The following is a 15851-nucleotide window of genomic DNA, read 5'->3' on the forward strand; positions in this document are numbered from 1 at the left end:
CTTAGCTCACTTCAATCCACCCTGGGGCTGCTTTGCTGACTTGCCCCATGAGAGGTGAGATGCTGGAGGGCAGCTGGCTGGGGCCCAGAATTGGGAGGGAGCAGAAAGACCCCTAGAGAGTAAAAGATCTGGGGCGGAGGGTTCCCCCTCATTCAGCCTGGCATGGTCAGGGGGCAGGTTAGTGCCAGGAGAACCCAGAGCCCTTGCAGGGCTATAATACAGACCAGGCAAGGACCCCTGTGGCATGTCACCGGGGGAGAGGGGATCCCGCCAGGCCCCCCCAAGGGAGCAACTGTTACTGTAATAGGGTAAGCGCCTGAGTCCAGATCTGGGTCCCTTTGTGCAAAGTCAGAGAGACTCCTTGGAGATCTGTGTGCCTGGACCCCTTGGCTCCGGGTGGCTTTGGGAGGGGAGTGGGGGCCAGCGGGGCTGGGTGCCTGGACACTTCAGTTCCGTGTGGCTTTGGGAGGGGAGTGGGGGCCAGCGGGGCTGAGCGCCTGGACCCCTCGGCTCCGGGTGGCTTTGGGAGGGGAGTAGGGGCCAGCGGGGCGGGGCGTACCCTGTTAGTAGATACAGCGAAGGAGAAGCAGTTAACCCATTTGCTATGGACAGTCTCAAGCCAGGCGGTCGCCTTGCCCTGGGGCTGGGCAGAGTTGGGAGAAGGGAGATGCCCCAGCCTGCCCGCCTCTTCGAGGGTGTTCAGGGAGGTGAGCTGGGCTGGAGGTTTAACTGCTGCTGGTTGAGTCCAATCCCCCTTTCCAAGGGGCCAGAGAACTGCCGAGAGGAAACAGTGTCGGGGTCTGCCGTGGGCTCTCGCTTGCAGTGTCGCCGCTGGCAGCACCTGGGCCTGGCACGTGGTCTGATCAGCTCAGAGCCCCGACGGGCTGGGACCTGGCGTTCGGCCGCCTCTCCCTGGGCCTGGCACATGGTCTGATCAGCTCGGAGCCCCGATGGGCTGGGGCCAGGCGTTCGGCCACCTCTCCCTGGGCCTGGCACGTGGTCTGATCAGCTGGGAGCCCCTGCGGGCTGGGACCTGGCATTCAGCCGCCTCTCCCTGGGCCCAGGCGTGTGGCCGGCGTGTGAAGTACCTGCTCCCGTTCGCTGGTTTGTCTCCCCAGCTCTCTACGGGCCCGCGGGGGGCGGAACGGCCCAGCCCCTCGGTATCCTGTCCCCCAATTTGGCCCAGCTGCTGGCGCCCCAGCCTTGGTTCACTGGCTCTGCTTCTGCACACTTCTTGTTCGGCGCAGCCCCGGACAGTCAGGCGGCCCTGGGGTTTGGACTGATTGGGGCTGGCCCCCTGGGGTGCCTCTCGCTGTCACCGGTTAGTGGCAGGGCAGTGCAGGAACTTCCCCTCCCTTGGTGCAGTCGAGCTCACGATTCAGGTGGATTTGCAGGCCCAATGAGCAGGTCTAGTGGTTAGAGGGAACCAGGGCCCAGGACTCCTGGGTTTGATCCTCAGAGCTGGGGGGGGACTGGGGCCCAGGACTCCTGGGTTTGATCCTCAGAGCTGGGGGGGACCGGGGCCCAGGACTCCTGGGTTTGATCCTCAGAGCTGGGGGGGACCGGGGCCCAGGACTCCTGGGTTTGATCCTCAGAGCTGGGGGGGACTGGGGCCCAGGACTCCTGGGTTCTATCCCTGGCTCTGGGAAGGCAGTGGGGGCTCGTGATTGGAGCAGGGGGCACCAAGGGTCAGGACTCCTGGGTTCTGTCCCATTTTCCTCTGCTCCTGGCTGGACCGTGCCCCCTTCCGAGGGATGCCTGTGCCCTTGGCAGCTCCCCAGCAGGGGGTGATGGACCCCCCAGGCCCTGCCAGGCTCTGACTGCGGGCAGGGTTCAGGTGTCCAGCGCGGGGACCCCTGCCCCTGGTATGCCAGGGTGGGGGGGCGGCTGGGGGTGCTGCTGGGGCTGGACCTCTGGGGCCCACTGGCTGCTGTCTGACGTTACAGGGGGTCAGTTCTCTATGGGGCAGGGGTTGGGGTCATAGTGTTGTAGGACAGGGGTTACAGAGCCAGGACGTTCAAAGCCAGGCTGGAATTAGGGGGTAGCAACTGCCCAGGGCCCTGTGCCACAGGGGACCCCGCGAAGCTAAGTTACTCGGGCTTTGTCTTCAGCCGCAGGCCCCAGCCAGTGTAACGCCAGCCCTGCTCCTGGGGTTATTTTAACGGACACCCCCATCCCTGCTCCCCGAAGGTCCGGCTCAGTATTTCGCCATCCAGCCAAGCCCTGGGAATAATGCAGGGCCAGAGCTGTTTGGTGGTGCCAGGGCCCAGCTTGGGCATCCCCTCCCCTGCCCAGCTGTGGGGTGGGGGAGCACAGGGGGCCCAGCCTGGCCCCATGTTCTATTGTGTTGCGGGGGGAGTGGGATTGAGTTTGGGGCTGGGTAAGATCTGGGGGGTGACAGTGATGCCCCCTCCTTGGCCTCCAATACCCCCCCTCCGGTGGCCTCCGTGTGACTTGCCCACCCCGCTCTCCCTAGCACAGGCTCTTATGGGGCAAGCTGGGAAGCCCCCTGCTGTGAAATGGAGGCAGGTGGGAGTGGGGCTGGGAACCGGGACTCCTGGGAGGGATGCCAAGCGCGAGTCACCCGCCCGGTTCCACAGCAGCTCTGGTGCCATCCCTGATACCAAGGCGAAAGTCTCCCATCCAGGGGCTGCTCTGGCCTGATGCTGCTTAACTTGTGGGGCAGGCCGTGCTCTCACCCCAAAGAGCTACCTACTCCCCACTCTCCAGGGCCTCCTTTCTGGGTGCCCTGATGGGTGAGGCAGGGGCACCCAGGTGCCCTCCCTTGGCTAATTACCACAGATCATTAGCAGCCACCAGCTGCTGCCTCTTGTCAAGAGAAATTGGATCCGTGTAACCCCTCCCTCTGCCCCCCCCCCACCTGCTAGTGGCTGCTTTATGGCAGCTGCACTAAGGCACCCTTCACCCAGGCAGGACAAGGTGCGTTGGCCTATGTCCCCATCCATATGGGGGGGGCACAAGGGGGTTCCCTGGCTGGTTCCTTGCAGAGGCCGGGCTGAGCTCTGAGATGGGGGTTGGATCTAGGGCCGGGGCATAGGACACTAGCTGAAAAGTTGAGGGCGGGGGCAGATCTAGACAGCCTGGGTGATTGAGGGGGGGGCAGGTGCCAGCTGGGCCCCTTGGAGCCAGCCTGGGTTGGCTACAGAGGTTCCCTTTCTGAAAGCCGCAGCAGGGTGGGGAGGGAGTTGGGGGGGCAGGAAATGTGGGGGGTGTCTCAGTTCAGTCAGTCATTCCCCCCCCACCCCAGCACACAGGTGCTGGTTCCCAGCAAGCGCCTGACTGGAGATGGGCCGGTGCTGCCAGCCCTGGGAGCAGAGGCTGGGGGGGGGGCGTGGTATGACCCCCCCCCCATGGGCATATCTTCAACAGAGCAAGAGGAGAGAGCGGGAGGGCAGCAACATGGCAGCAGGCGATGGGGGTGGGTGGCAGGGGGCGGACAGAGACCCCTCTGCTTTGCTGCGACATGGGGCCTTTCCCCTGTGTGGGGTGCTGGTCCCCTCCAGCCCTGGGGGGCGGGACGGGCTGGCTCGGGGGGGTCGGGAATGGGACCTGGGGCCTTTCCCCTCTGTGGGGCGCTGGCTCCCATCCAGCCCCAGGGTGGGGGACAGGCTGGGTCGGGAATGGGACCTGGGGCCTTTCCCCTGTGTGGGGTGCTGGTCCCCTCCAGCCCCGGGGGGGACAGGCTGGCTTGGGGGGGTCGGGAATGGGACCTTGGGCCTTTCCCCTATGGAGCCTGGTTTGAACGCAGCTGGCCAAGGACCGGGGTCCTTCATGGCCTTTTTGTCCAGGGGTGAGATGAGTTGGGGGGTTCTCAGCCTGTTCTGAGGGGACAGGCACCTGCTGCACAAACATTGCAGCGAGGTGAGGGCTGAATGAGCTCCCCTCACCCCACAGGGGTCCCTGGGGCACATTGAGGGGGGTGTCTGCCTAGGTGGTACCTGAGCCCCCTTGAAAGCTGGGGGAATTTGTGCCCATTTCTCACTCAATCCCAACTCCCCTCCCCCACTCGAAACTGGCTCCGCCCACAGTCCTAGCTCTGCTTCTCTAGGTCCCAGCTGCCCATTGCAGGTGGGGCAGCCGGGGCCCATGGGACCCCTGTGCTCAGCCCAGCTAGTGATGCAGGGACCAGGCCATTAGCTGCTGCCAGTGTTGAACGGGTCCTGGCTGTGGTGGGGAGCCCAGGCCAGGCTGCTCCAGCTCTGGGGGTGCCCAGAGGAGCCCAGGTCCCTGCCATGACACGGGGACTGGCTAGGGTGACCAGCTAGCAAGTGTGAAAAATTGGGACACTTTTTTTTGTTGTGGGGGAGGGAGGGGGTGTGATGGTGCTGCCCGTGGGAGCCAGCTGAGGTCACTCAATCAGGGTGAGCTGCAAACAAAACGGGGCAGGCAAACCCCAAACGCTGGTGGATCTTCCAATACTTAGATTTACCAACCAACCCAAAGCAGATCTGAGATGCAGAAGGATCCCGTCCCGGGGTTCTTACACATTTCCAGCAGCCCTTTGGCCTGAGAAAACAATCGGCTGAACTCTCCTTCTCCCAAACATCCTGGCAATTAGCGCAGGGTCATTTATCCATTAAACAGTTCAGATACAGGTTGCCACAACCTTCAGAGAGACACAGAGACAATAATACTATTTCCCTCAAGTATCATCACAAATGTTAATATTCCTTTTTGATCTTTGAGTTAAAGCTATAGCACTAGACAAGGCTTGTTCGCTGATATCCCAAGCCCTGAGCAAACACCTCCCCATCTCTCTCTAGCAATGCCGACTGCATTTCAAAGCTCTGTTCATTTACAGATCTTCCTAACCAGCCCTTAAGGTTCACCCATGAGTTGGGTCAGTCTGTGAGTTGATTAAGTCTTTCTGGCCCTGTCACCTTTCAGTGAAATATTATATCACACTCATAACGTCACAGGGGGGATAGTTGTGTAGACAAGACAAAGTTCCTAACATCTGGACACCCTCGGCCTGGCACAGCCTTGATGGTCGCAGCTGGAAGAGTCTGGAACCACCCCAGCCGGCCCCACTCCCTGCAGCTCAGCGCCTCCTAGCACTGCCTGCCAGATGAGAGCGCCCCCTGCTGAGCCCCCACCCTCTCCCTGCAGCCCAGCACCCCCTGGGGCCAGCCCTGCCTGCCAGGGTAGAAAGCCCCCTGCTTAGTCCCTGCTCTGCTCCCTGCAGCACAGCGCCCCCTAGTGCCCTCTGGCGCCAGCCCTGCCTGCCGGGGGAGAGCGCCCCCTGCTGAGCCCCCACTCTCTCCCTGCAGCCCAGCGCCCCCTGGGGCCAGCCCTGCCTGCCAGATTAGAGCGCCCCCTGCTGAGCCCCCACCCTGCTCCCTGCAGCCCAGCGCCCCCTAGTGCCAGCCCTGCCTGCCAGGGGAGAGCGCCCCCTGCTGAGTCCCTGCTCTGCTCCCTGCAGCACAGCGCCCCCTAGTGCCCCCTGGCGCCAGCCCTGCCTGCCAGATGAGAGCGCCCCCTGCTGAGCCCCCACCCTCTCCCTGCAGCCCAACACCCCCTGGGGCCAGCCCTGTCTGCCAGGGTAGAACGCCCCCTGCTTAGTCCCTGCTCTGCTCCCTGCAGCACAGCGCCCCCTAGTGCCCTCTGGCGCCAGCCCTGCCTGCCGGGGGAGAGCGCCCCCAGCTGAGCCCCCACCCTGCTCCCTGCACCCCAGTGCCCCCTAGTGCCCCCTGGAGCCAGCCCTGCCTGCCAGAGGAGAGTGCCCCCTGCTGAGCCCCCACTCTCTCCCTGCAGCCCAGCGCCCCCTGGGGCCAGCCCTGCCTGCCAGAGGAGAGCGCCCCCTGCTGACCCCCTGCCCTGCTCCCTACAGCCCAGCGCCCCCTAGTGCCTGCTAGCACTGCCTGCCAGGGGAGAGCACCTCCTGCTGAGCCCCTCCCTTGCTCCCTGCAGCACAGCACCCCCTGGGGCCAGCCCTGCCTGCCAGATTAGAGCGCCCCCTGCTGAGCCCCCACCCTGCTCCCTGCAGCCCAGCGCCCCCTAGTGCCAGCCCTGCCTGCCAGGGGAGAGCGCCCCCTGCTGAGTCCCTGCTCTGCTCCCTGCAGCACAGCGCCCCCTAGTGCCCCCTGGCGCCAGCCCTGCCTGCCGGGGGAGACCGCCCCCACCCTGCTCCCTGCACCCCAGTGCCCCCTAGTGCCCCATGAGGACAGCCCTGCCTGCCAGGGGAGAGCGCCCCCTGCTGAGCCCCCCACCCTGCTTCTTGCGGCACAGCGCCCCCTGGGGCATTGGGGTCAGCACTGCCTGCTGGGGGAGAGCGCCCCCTGCTGACCCCCTGCCTCACTCCCTCTAACTTTGTGCCACTCCAGAGTCCAGTTCCAGATGCGGCTGCTTGCAATTTTTCTAGCGCTTGTGACCTGGGGTAAAACTGCCTGGGCCTGGGGCGAGTTTTGGCTGGCTTGGCGGGGCGGGATGGGGAACGAGACAGGGGCCCGTCCTCCGTTTCTCCCCTCCCCTGCCGCTGGCTCCCCTCTCCCCCCCGGCTCTCAGCGGTGCCAGCCACCCTCGAGTGCCACTTCAGCCCCCTTGACCTGAGTCCCCCTCCCGCGGCCCTGCCTGGCAGCACCAGCCCGAGAGCCCCATTCAGCTCATTGTGCGATTCTGGAGTGGCTGGAAATTGGCTCCTTGAAGTGGAGATGAGGGCGGGCAGGCCAGGTGTGCGCCGCCCGCACGGGGCTGGGGAGACGGTGCCCACTTGCCGGCCCCTCCTCCTCTTGCTGGGGAGAGCCCCCTGTGCCATATGGCAGGGGGCACTGATGGCATTGATTAGCACTCTCTGCCCCCCGGTCTGTGCCTCTGTTTCCCCCTCTGTGCAATAGGGTGACACCGTCCCCCTACCCCAGCCTCCCTCATGCAAAGGGCTGAATTGGGGGGGCTCATTCCCCCCTGGTGAAACCACAGCTTCTGCTATGGCTAATGGGGGGCAAAGCATCCCTGGGCGGGGGGCAGGGGGCTGGGAGCTGGGGGGTGGAGATATTTAAGGCCTTTTCATATGGGTTGCAGCTGGCGGGGAGACTTTGTGGGTGCAGGGAGCTCCCCGTCCCCCAGCGCTGCCTCCCTCTGATGCCCCCCTTCCCCATCCCTGCTGGGTTCTCTTCCCTTCCCCCTCCCAGATGTCTCAGCCCCTCCACCCCCAACGTGCTTGGCACAGGGCCCCATCGCTCCCCCATTAGGGTCAGTGCACTGGGGGGAGGGAGTTGGGTGTGGGGCATGGAGTGGGGGGTTGGGGTGAGTAGGGATTGCTCCCAGGGGTGATGTCACAAATGGGACGGCATTACCCCTCCCCCAGCCATGGGGCTGCAGTGGGGCGAGCTAGAAGGGGGTGGGGGGGCAAAGGCAGCCAGGCCCCCCTGCAATAAATTGCCTCTGATCCTGGTAAAGGCAGAGGGCTCGGCTCCCACGACCCCCGTCCTGATTCTCTCCCCGCCTCGCCCGGGTCAGCCCAGGCCCGTCCCAATGCGCCCAAATCCCGGCTCAGCGCAGCGCAGCTAGTCCGGCCAACCGGGCTCCCGGCTTAGGGCTGCTGGAGACGGGCCGCGCACGGCGCGAGGCACAGACACACAGCAACACACAGACACACAGACACACAGCAACACACAGACACACAGCAACACATAGAGCGACACAGACACACAGCAACACACAGTGACACAGACACACAGAACGACACACACAGAGCGACACACAGACACACAGCGACACACAGACACCGCAACACACAGACACACAGCAACACACAGTGACACAGACACACAGAACGACACACAGACACACAGCAACACACAGACACACAGACACACAGAACGACACACAGACACACAGACACACAGCAACACACAGACACACAGCAACACACAGAGCGACACAGACACACAGCGACACACAGTGACACAGACACACAGAATGACACACAGACACACAGCAACACACAGAGTGACACACAGAGCGACGCACACAGAACGACACACAGACACAGAGCAACACACAGACACAGCAACACACAGAGTGACAGACACACAGAGCGACACACAGAGTGACACAGACACACAGTGACACACACAGAGCAACACACATGCAGATACGCACTATACAAATACACACACAGAGATACACACCCACACAAATACACACACAGAGCAACACACATGGAGATACACGCCCACACAAATACACACACAGAGCAACTCACATGCAGATACACACCCATACAAATACACACAGAGATACACACCCACACAAATACAGCAACACACACAGAGCGACACACATGCAGATACACAGCCACACAAATACACACACAGAGTGACACACACAGACCAATAGACACTGAGCGACACAAACACACACAGTGACACACAGAGGGACACACACAGAGTGACACACACAGAGCAACACACATGGAGATACACAGCCACACAAATACGCACAGAGATACACACTCACACAAATACACACACAGAGTGGCACAAACAGAGCAACACAAATGGAGATACACACCCACACAAATACGCACAGAGATACACACTCACACAAATACACACACAGAGTGACACACACAGAGCAACACATCCACACCAGTACAGCAACACACACAGACAAATATACCCCCAGACCCACAATCCCGCTGTTATGAGCTTAACACAGATATTGCCGCATGGGCTCAGATCCCTGGGCCCCTCCAGCCTGGTATCCCCCCACCCCCCCGATCAGACCCCTGGGCCCCTCTGGCCCGGTATCCCCCTGCCCCCCTAGATCAGACCCTGGGCCCCTGTGGCCCGGTATCCCCCTGCCCCCCTAGATCAGACCCCTGGGCCCCTCTGGCCTGGTACCCAGCACCTACTCTGGCAATCCCTCCCTAGAGACCAGCTCCTCCTGCTTTCCAGCCCCCTCCCCACCTCCCAGAAGCTGAGGCAATGGAGGGCAGCAGATGGGGAGGAGGAAAGTGGGGGGAGGGATGGAGCAGCCCAGCCCCCCCTTTAATCAGTGTAATGGGGGGGATCTCAGGGCGGAAGTTAGACCAACTGGTGCACTCTGCCAGTGACCCTTGACCCCAGGCCTGGGGGGGGGGGCGCTGCTGGCTCCCTGCCCACCCAGCATGCTGGGGGGATGGGCTGTGACCCCCCCCCTGCATTGCAATTAGGCACAAAGGAGCCGGGTGTGCGGGAGGTTAATGCTGGGGCAGGGGAGTAGCTGCAGCTGTTTCCTGAGCTTGGGGACAGCCCCGAGGCTGCGGTGATGGGCAGGGTGGACGGGCAGCGAGCACCCAGGGGCTTTCTTGTACCCGCCACAGAGATATCGCCTCTCCTCAGCCATCTCCCCAGGGCCACCCCCCACAGCACGGGCACACGCCCCCCCCAGGAGACAGAGAGAGGGGAAACTGAGGCACAAAGCAGAGAAGGGACTTAGCGAGTCAGTGGTGGAGCTGGGAATAGAAGCCAGAAATCCTCGCTCCCAGCCCCACCCCACCCTCCCAGCTCTAACCACTAGACCTCCACCCTTGCCAGAGTTGGGGGTAGAACCCAGGAGTCCTAACGCAACTTCCTGTCCTAAATGGTTCTGTTGTGTTGCTGTGTGGCTGGTAACCAGCCCCTGCATCCCACCCCAGAGGCGGCTGCATCTTAAGACTGGGGGAGGGATCCCTGTATAAACAGCCCCCATGCCCCGTCCCAGAGGTGGCTGCATCTCAGCATCAAGGGGGCAAGTGTCACCTGCAGGGAGAGAGAGACAGGGCCCGTGGAAGCTTGGCTGACGGCTCTGGCTGCTGAGGAGCTGGTGCCAGTGAAACCACAGGCAGATGTCACAGATGGCCCTGGCGTGGGGGGTGAGGCTGCCCGGGACACCCCTATGTGGGGCTGGCCCCGGGCTGCCTGACCCCATTGCCCACCCCCAGCAGGCTCTCGCCAGACCGGCGCACAGACGCCGCCACCCCAGGCAGAGTGGCTATTTTAAACCTGCGACATCCATGCTGGGGCCCGGGCTGTCAGAAGCTCTCAGGGACACCGGCCTGCGCCGTGTGAACGCTGCCCACGGAGTGAGAGCTGGACCCGGTCCCCTGGAGCCCCCCCCCGGACCTCCCTCCAGGCTAGTGGAGCCAGATTCCAGCCCAGGGGGTCCTGAATGGATCAGTCGCTCCCCTCAAGGTGACTGGCTTGAGTGGGGAAAACTCTGGAGAAGGATGTAGCTTCTGGGGGGAGTGGGGTGTAGTGGTTAGAGTATGTGTGTATTGGGGGGGGAGCTGGGAGTCGGGACTCTGGGGCCCCATTCCCCCCTCCCCCCAGAACTGGGAAAGCCACAAGCAAAATGCAAGGAATGAAATGCACAAGACACAGGGCCGGCGTTACCCTAATTCTGGGCACTCGTAGGGCTGGCCTGAGGCAGGAGCAGGGGTCATGGGTGTCTGTCCATGGCCCCCCAGTCAACAGCTGCCCCCTGTGGGGCTGTACCAGGGGCCTGAAATCAGAGGCCTCCATGGACCAGCTCCTTTCATCCTCTGGCCCTGTGCTGTTGTGAATCTGTACCCCCACCCCGGGCTAGCCCCTGCTTTGTTGCCAATCTGGCTCTGCCACATCGTTGCCCCCCCTCCATGTGACCAGCTCGTGCCTCCCCCCAGCCCCCTGCCCCTGCTCTGCTGCAGATCTGCAGCAGCTGCAGCTCAGTGCATCCTCCTGTCCAGCACCGCATCCCCATGCGCTGCGCCCCTGCGGCGTCACCGTCACCTGCCACCCTCCCGCCCTGCCTCTTAATGCCACCTCCCCGTGCAACCAGCCTGCGTCTCCTGGCAGCCTCTCGCCCTGAGCGGCTGCATCCCCCCTCCAGCAAGATACTGCAACCTCCTGCAAAAGCCGTATCCCCGTCAGGCCAATGCTCCAGCCCCCTGCAAAGCTGCTTCACCCCCCAACCAGGATAACCCACCTCATGGCTCTGTCCGTCTCCCCCCGCCCCGGCTATTGGCAGCAGAGCTCCCGTGGCAGCCAGGCCTGGGCGCGCCGCGAGAGACATCGCTGCCGAAGGCCAGATCTGCTGACAAAGCCGAACGGGGAGTGCGTCTCCTCCCCATCCCCAGGCCGGGGCCAAGGCTCCCTGGGAGCAGGGCTGGGATGTGACGCAGCGCTGTGGCTTGTGGGGACCCACAGAGCAGATTTTTCCAGACTTAATATGACGACTGTGGTAGCAGGCACCTGAGATTGCGCCCCGCCCCTTGTGCCGGGCGCTGCACCGACCCCCATCAAGGTCAGAGCCCCCCTCATGCCAGGCACTGCCCAGACCCTAACCACAATCACAACCCCTCCCCCTTGTGCCATCTGCTGCACAGACCCCAAGCGAGATCAGGGTCCCCCTTGTGCCAGCTGCTGCCCAGACACACAGCGACTGTCCCAGTCCTGAAGGCCTTTCCGCCTCAGCAGACAAAGGCAGGGTGGGGAAACTGAGTCCCAGAGGTGCAGGGCCTCGCCCATGGTCAGGCAGAGGGGTCAGTGGAACAGCTAGGGACCGACCCCAGCTCTCCGGAGCCCCAGTCCAGGGCCTTAACCACCAGCCTTCGGAGGCACCAGGGGGTGGCCTCGATGTAGGGGGGTGAGGCTGGTAGGGGCTGAGAGCTCCTGGCCTCTGTACAGAGATGGTGCCAGGGCCCCTGTGCTTCAGGGGGCTCACTAGGGGGCGCTCACCCCAGTGCCCCCATGTGGGCATTTCTGTAACATGGACCCCTGGGAAACAGGCTGAGGCCCAGCAAACTCGTGACATAGGGGGGCCCTCAGAGGGGAAGGCCTGGGTGGGACTCCCAGAGCCCCTACAAGGGGGGAGGAAGGACTCCGTGAGTAGGGGTGGGGAGGTTTGATTTAGTGGTGTGTGGGGGGGTCAAGTAGGGGGATGGGTTCTGTGTTATATTTGGGGGATTAAGACTGAGTTTTGGGGTGGTGGTTTGCCGTGGGGAGGCTGTAGGATGGGGGGTTGCTTTGCAGTGGGGGGCCCCCATCTTTCTCATCCCTATACTGGTGTTTCTGCCCCCTCCCTCCCTTTCCCCTTGCTGCCATAGGGGGCCTCCTCCCCCTCTAATCCAATCCACTCCCCCATCTCCGGCCATCTGGCTCCCTGGCCCTGAAATGAGAGTCCCTTTGGGACCCCTCTCCTCCGGCCAGTCACAGCACGTGGGCTGGGCGCTGCCAGCCCAGGGTGAGATCCTGCATCTGGCAGGCACCTTCCTCCCATGGGACATGGGCTCGGCCTCCTTATCACATCCTCTCCCCCTGCCAGGATGGTGGTAGCTGTGGGATCACTGGCTAATTGGTGGCATATGGTCCCTGCTCCCCACCTCTGCTCCTGGGGGCAGGAGAGCGGGGACTGGGCTTGGCAGAGAGGAAAGGGGGAGATCAGTTTCAACCCCCCACCCTGCTCTAAGCACCAGACCCCACTCCCCTCCAGATCCAGGGAGAGAATCCAGGAGTTCTGGCTCCCAGCCCCCCCTGCTCTAACCACCAGACCCCACTCCCCTCCAGATCCAGGGAGAGAACCCAGGAGTCCTGGCTCCCAGCCCCCCTTGCTCTAACCACCAGACCTCACTCCCCTTCCAGATCCAGGAAGAGAACCCAGGAGTCCTGGCTCCCAGCCCCTCCTGCTCTAACCACCAGACCCTGCTTCCCTCCCAGGTCGAGTGAGAGAACCCAGGAGTCCTGGCTCCCAGCACCCCTGCTCTAACCACCAGACACCATTCCCCTCCCAGGCAGGAATCACTCTGTGGTGGGGGCTGGGGATGCGGCCTGGGGTCTGCTCCCCTCCCCTGCCCCAGGGGGTCTATTCATGGCAGGGAGAGTGCCGGGGGAGGGGTTACCCCCCCTGCCGCTAGCTGTTGTTCCCCATGAGGGGGAGCTGACCCTTCGTGGACCCTGGCGGGTCGAGAGGCCAAACTGCCCCCCCTACTGACCTCTATTCAAAGGTCATCTGAGGTCACTGGGGATATTGCAGCTGAAGCTCTGGAGAGTCCAGCCCCCTTGGAGAGCCGAGTGGGGGCTGGGAGCCAGGACTCCCGGGTTCTTTCCCCAGCTCTGGAAGGGGAGTGGGGACTAGTGGTTAGAGTGGGGGCAGGGGACTGGGAGCCAGGACTCCTGGGTTCTTTCCCCAGCTCTGGGAGGGGAGGGGGGACTAGTGGTTAGAGTGGGGGCGGGGGATTGGGAGCCAGAACTCCTGGGTTCTTTCTCCAGCTCTGGGAGGGGAGGGGGGACTAGTGGTTAGAGTGGCGGGGGCGGGGGGCTGGGAGCCAGAACTCCTGGGTTCTTTCTCCAGCTCTGGGAGGGGAGGGGGGACTAGTGGTTAGAGTGGGGGCGGGGGACTGGGAGCCAGAACTCCTGGGTTCTTTCCCCAGCTCTGGGAGGGGAGGGGGGACTAGTGGTTAGAGTGGGGGCGGGGGACTGGGAGCCAGAACTCCTGGGTTCTTTCTCCAGCTCTGGGAGGAGAGGGGAGACTAGTGGTTAGAGTGGCGGGGGCGGGGGGCTGGGAGCCAGGACTCCTGGGTTCTTTCCCATTGGCCCTGTCTCACCTCACTGCAGTGGTCCCCAGCGAGCGCTTTGCTAGCGCGGGGACGAGCCGAGCGCGGTTCGGGTTTGCTCCGCACGCTCGGCCCTTTCAGCGCCGCTGGGCCCCGCCTTGGGACCGCGGACAGGGGCGGCTCCCTGGAGCTGTCTGTGGTGCTGAATTGGGTCTGGTCTCAGGAATTGCTAAGGAGCCACCTTGGCTGTCTCCGGACTCCTGGGTTCTCTCCCTACCCTGGCCCTGGGAGGGGAGTGAGGTCTAGTGGTTGGGACTGGGGGGATGGGGGCTGGGAATCAGGACGCCTGGGTTTTCTCCCTGGCCCTGGGAGGGGAGTGGGGTCTAGTGGTTGGGACTGGGGGGCTGGGGCCTGGGAGTCAGGACGCCTGGGTTCTCTCCCTGGGATGGGAGTGGGGTCTAGTGGTTGGGACTGGGGGGCTGGGGGCTGGGAGTCAGGACTCCTGGGTTATCTCCCTGCCCCTGGGAGGGGAGTGGGGTCTAGTGGTTGGGACTGGGGGGCTGGGGGCTGGGAGTCAGGACGCCTGGGTTCTCTCCCTGGGATGGGAGTGGGGTCTAGTGGTTGGGACTGGGGGGCTGGGAGCTGGGAGCCAGGACTCCTGGGTTATCTCCCTGCCCCTGGGAGGGGAGTGGGGTCTAGTGGTTAGGGCAGGGCACTCAGTAACAAGGTGGGTAGATCCTCAGTCCAGTTGTTTTTCTCCTGTAACACAATTCAGTGCCAGAGAAACTGAAGGGTATTTAGCAGAGACGTCGCTGGGGGTCTCGGAGCCGCTACTCCCCCCTGAGCCAGCCAGGACCCGCACTGGAGGATCTCTGCAGCAGCAGGAGTGCCATGGCCAGCGTGAGTGCACGGGCCTTGTGAGCGAGAGGCCATGTATGTGTCACTAGGAGTCTCTGTGCACTAGGTCCCCTTAGCTGCCAGCGCACGACTCGCACCCCTGCCTGGCCCATGGCTCCTGTGTGGATGGATGCAGCCGGTCCCCATGGCTCGGGGGACAACCCTGTCTCTCACCTCCTGACCTGGCGATGGCTGGTTTTGCTTCACCCTCCATCCAGCGTGCAGCCAAACTCTGAGCAAGGCTGGGCCTGCCCCAGAGAGCTCTGCTGGGCCGGTTCTGTGTGGTATGCGGGTCCTGGGCTAGACGGGCTGACTAGTGAGATCTGGGTCAGCGCTATGGGCATGATACGAGGCTAGACTGGCAGTGCGATCCAGTGTAGCCCCAATCTCCTCCTGGAGCTGGGAGTGGAACCCAGGAGTCCTGGCTCCTAGCCCCCCCCTCTAATTCCGAGAGCCCACTCTCCACCCAGAGCTGGAACAGGACCCAGGAGTCCTGAGTCCCACCCCCAATCTGCTCTCCCCACTAGACACCACTCACAGCCTAGAACCAGAAATAGAACCCAGGAGTCCTGACTCCCGGCCTTCCCCTGTTATAACCCATTATGCCCTGCTCCCCTCCTGGAGCTGGGTTAGAACCCAGGAGTCCTGACGCCCAGCCCCTCTCCCCCGCTGTAACCCCCTAAGCCCACTTTCCACTCAGAGCCCGGAACAGAACCCAGGAGTCCTGATTCCCACCCATGTGCCCTGTAGGCCGAATCACCCCCTAGCCTCCCACCGATGTGACGGATCGAGCTGCCGCTTTCCAGGTGCCCTCATGGTCAGGTACCACCCCAGGTTCAGAAATAGGGTGAGTGAGTTCACCCTCCTCCTCCCTGGGGCAGCCTCTGTGGGCACCCAGCCCCCAGCCTTGGCAGAGACCCCCATGAAACTAACCTGAAACCCAGGCAACTGACTAGCCTCTTTTCCTGCTCTGAGCTGGGAGGGGGGCTGGGGCTGTGGGGGTGCAGAGAGTGCCCCCTGTGGGTGTGACGCCCCCCCGGCTCTGGGGAGACACAGGGGCATCCCGAGCCCATCAAAGCAGGAGGCCAGGATCCTGCAAACACTGGTGCTCCCGGGAAACTTTTCTGTGGTGCGCCAGTGTCTGGGGCGCTTGTGAGGAGCGAGCTGAGAACACTGGGGAGTGGGAGGCTACATGGAGGGAACAATGTATGGGCTGAGGGCGGGGGAGGAGGCAGGCTGGCAGGTGTCACGGGGGGCCGAGGGGGGGTGGTCAGAAGAGCGCAGCTGGGAGGCTTTTGCTCCCCGTCATTGTCCCTGCCACAATGTCCTGATTTCCATGGTGGGGCAGCGATGAGCGATCCAGGCGGGACGATGCCCCAGCCCAGCTGCAGAGGGAGCAGGGAAGGGCCCTGCGTGGCTGGGGAGAGCACAGGGGATATTG

Source organism: Gopherus flavomarginatus, chromosome 16 (assembly GCF_025201925.1).
Source record: "Gopherus flavomarginatus isolate rGopFla2 chromosome 16, rGopFla2.mat.asm, whole genome shotgun sequence".
NCBI lineage: Eukaryota > Metazoa > Chordata > Testudines > Testudinidae > Gopherus > Gopherus flavomarginatus.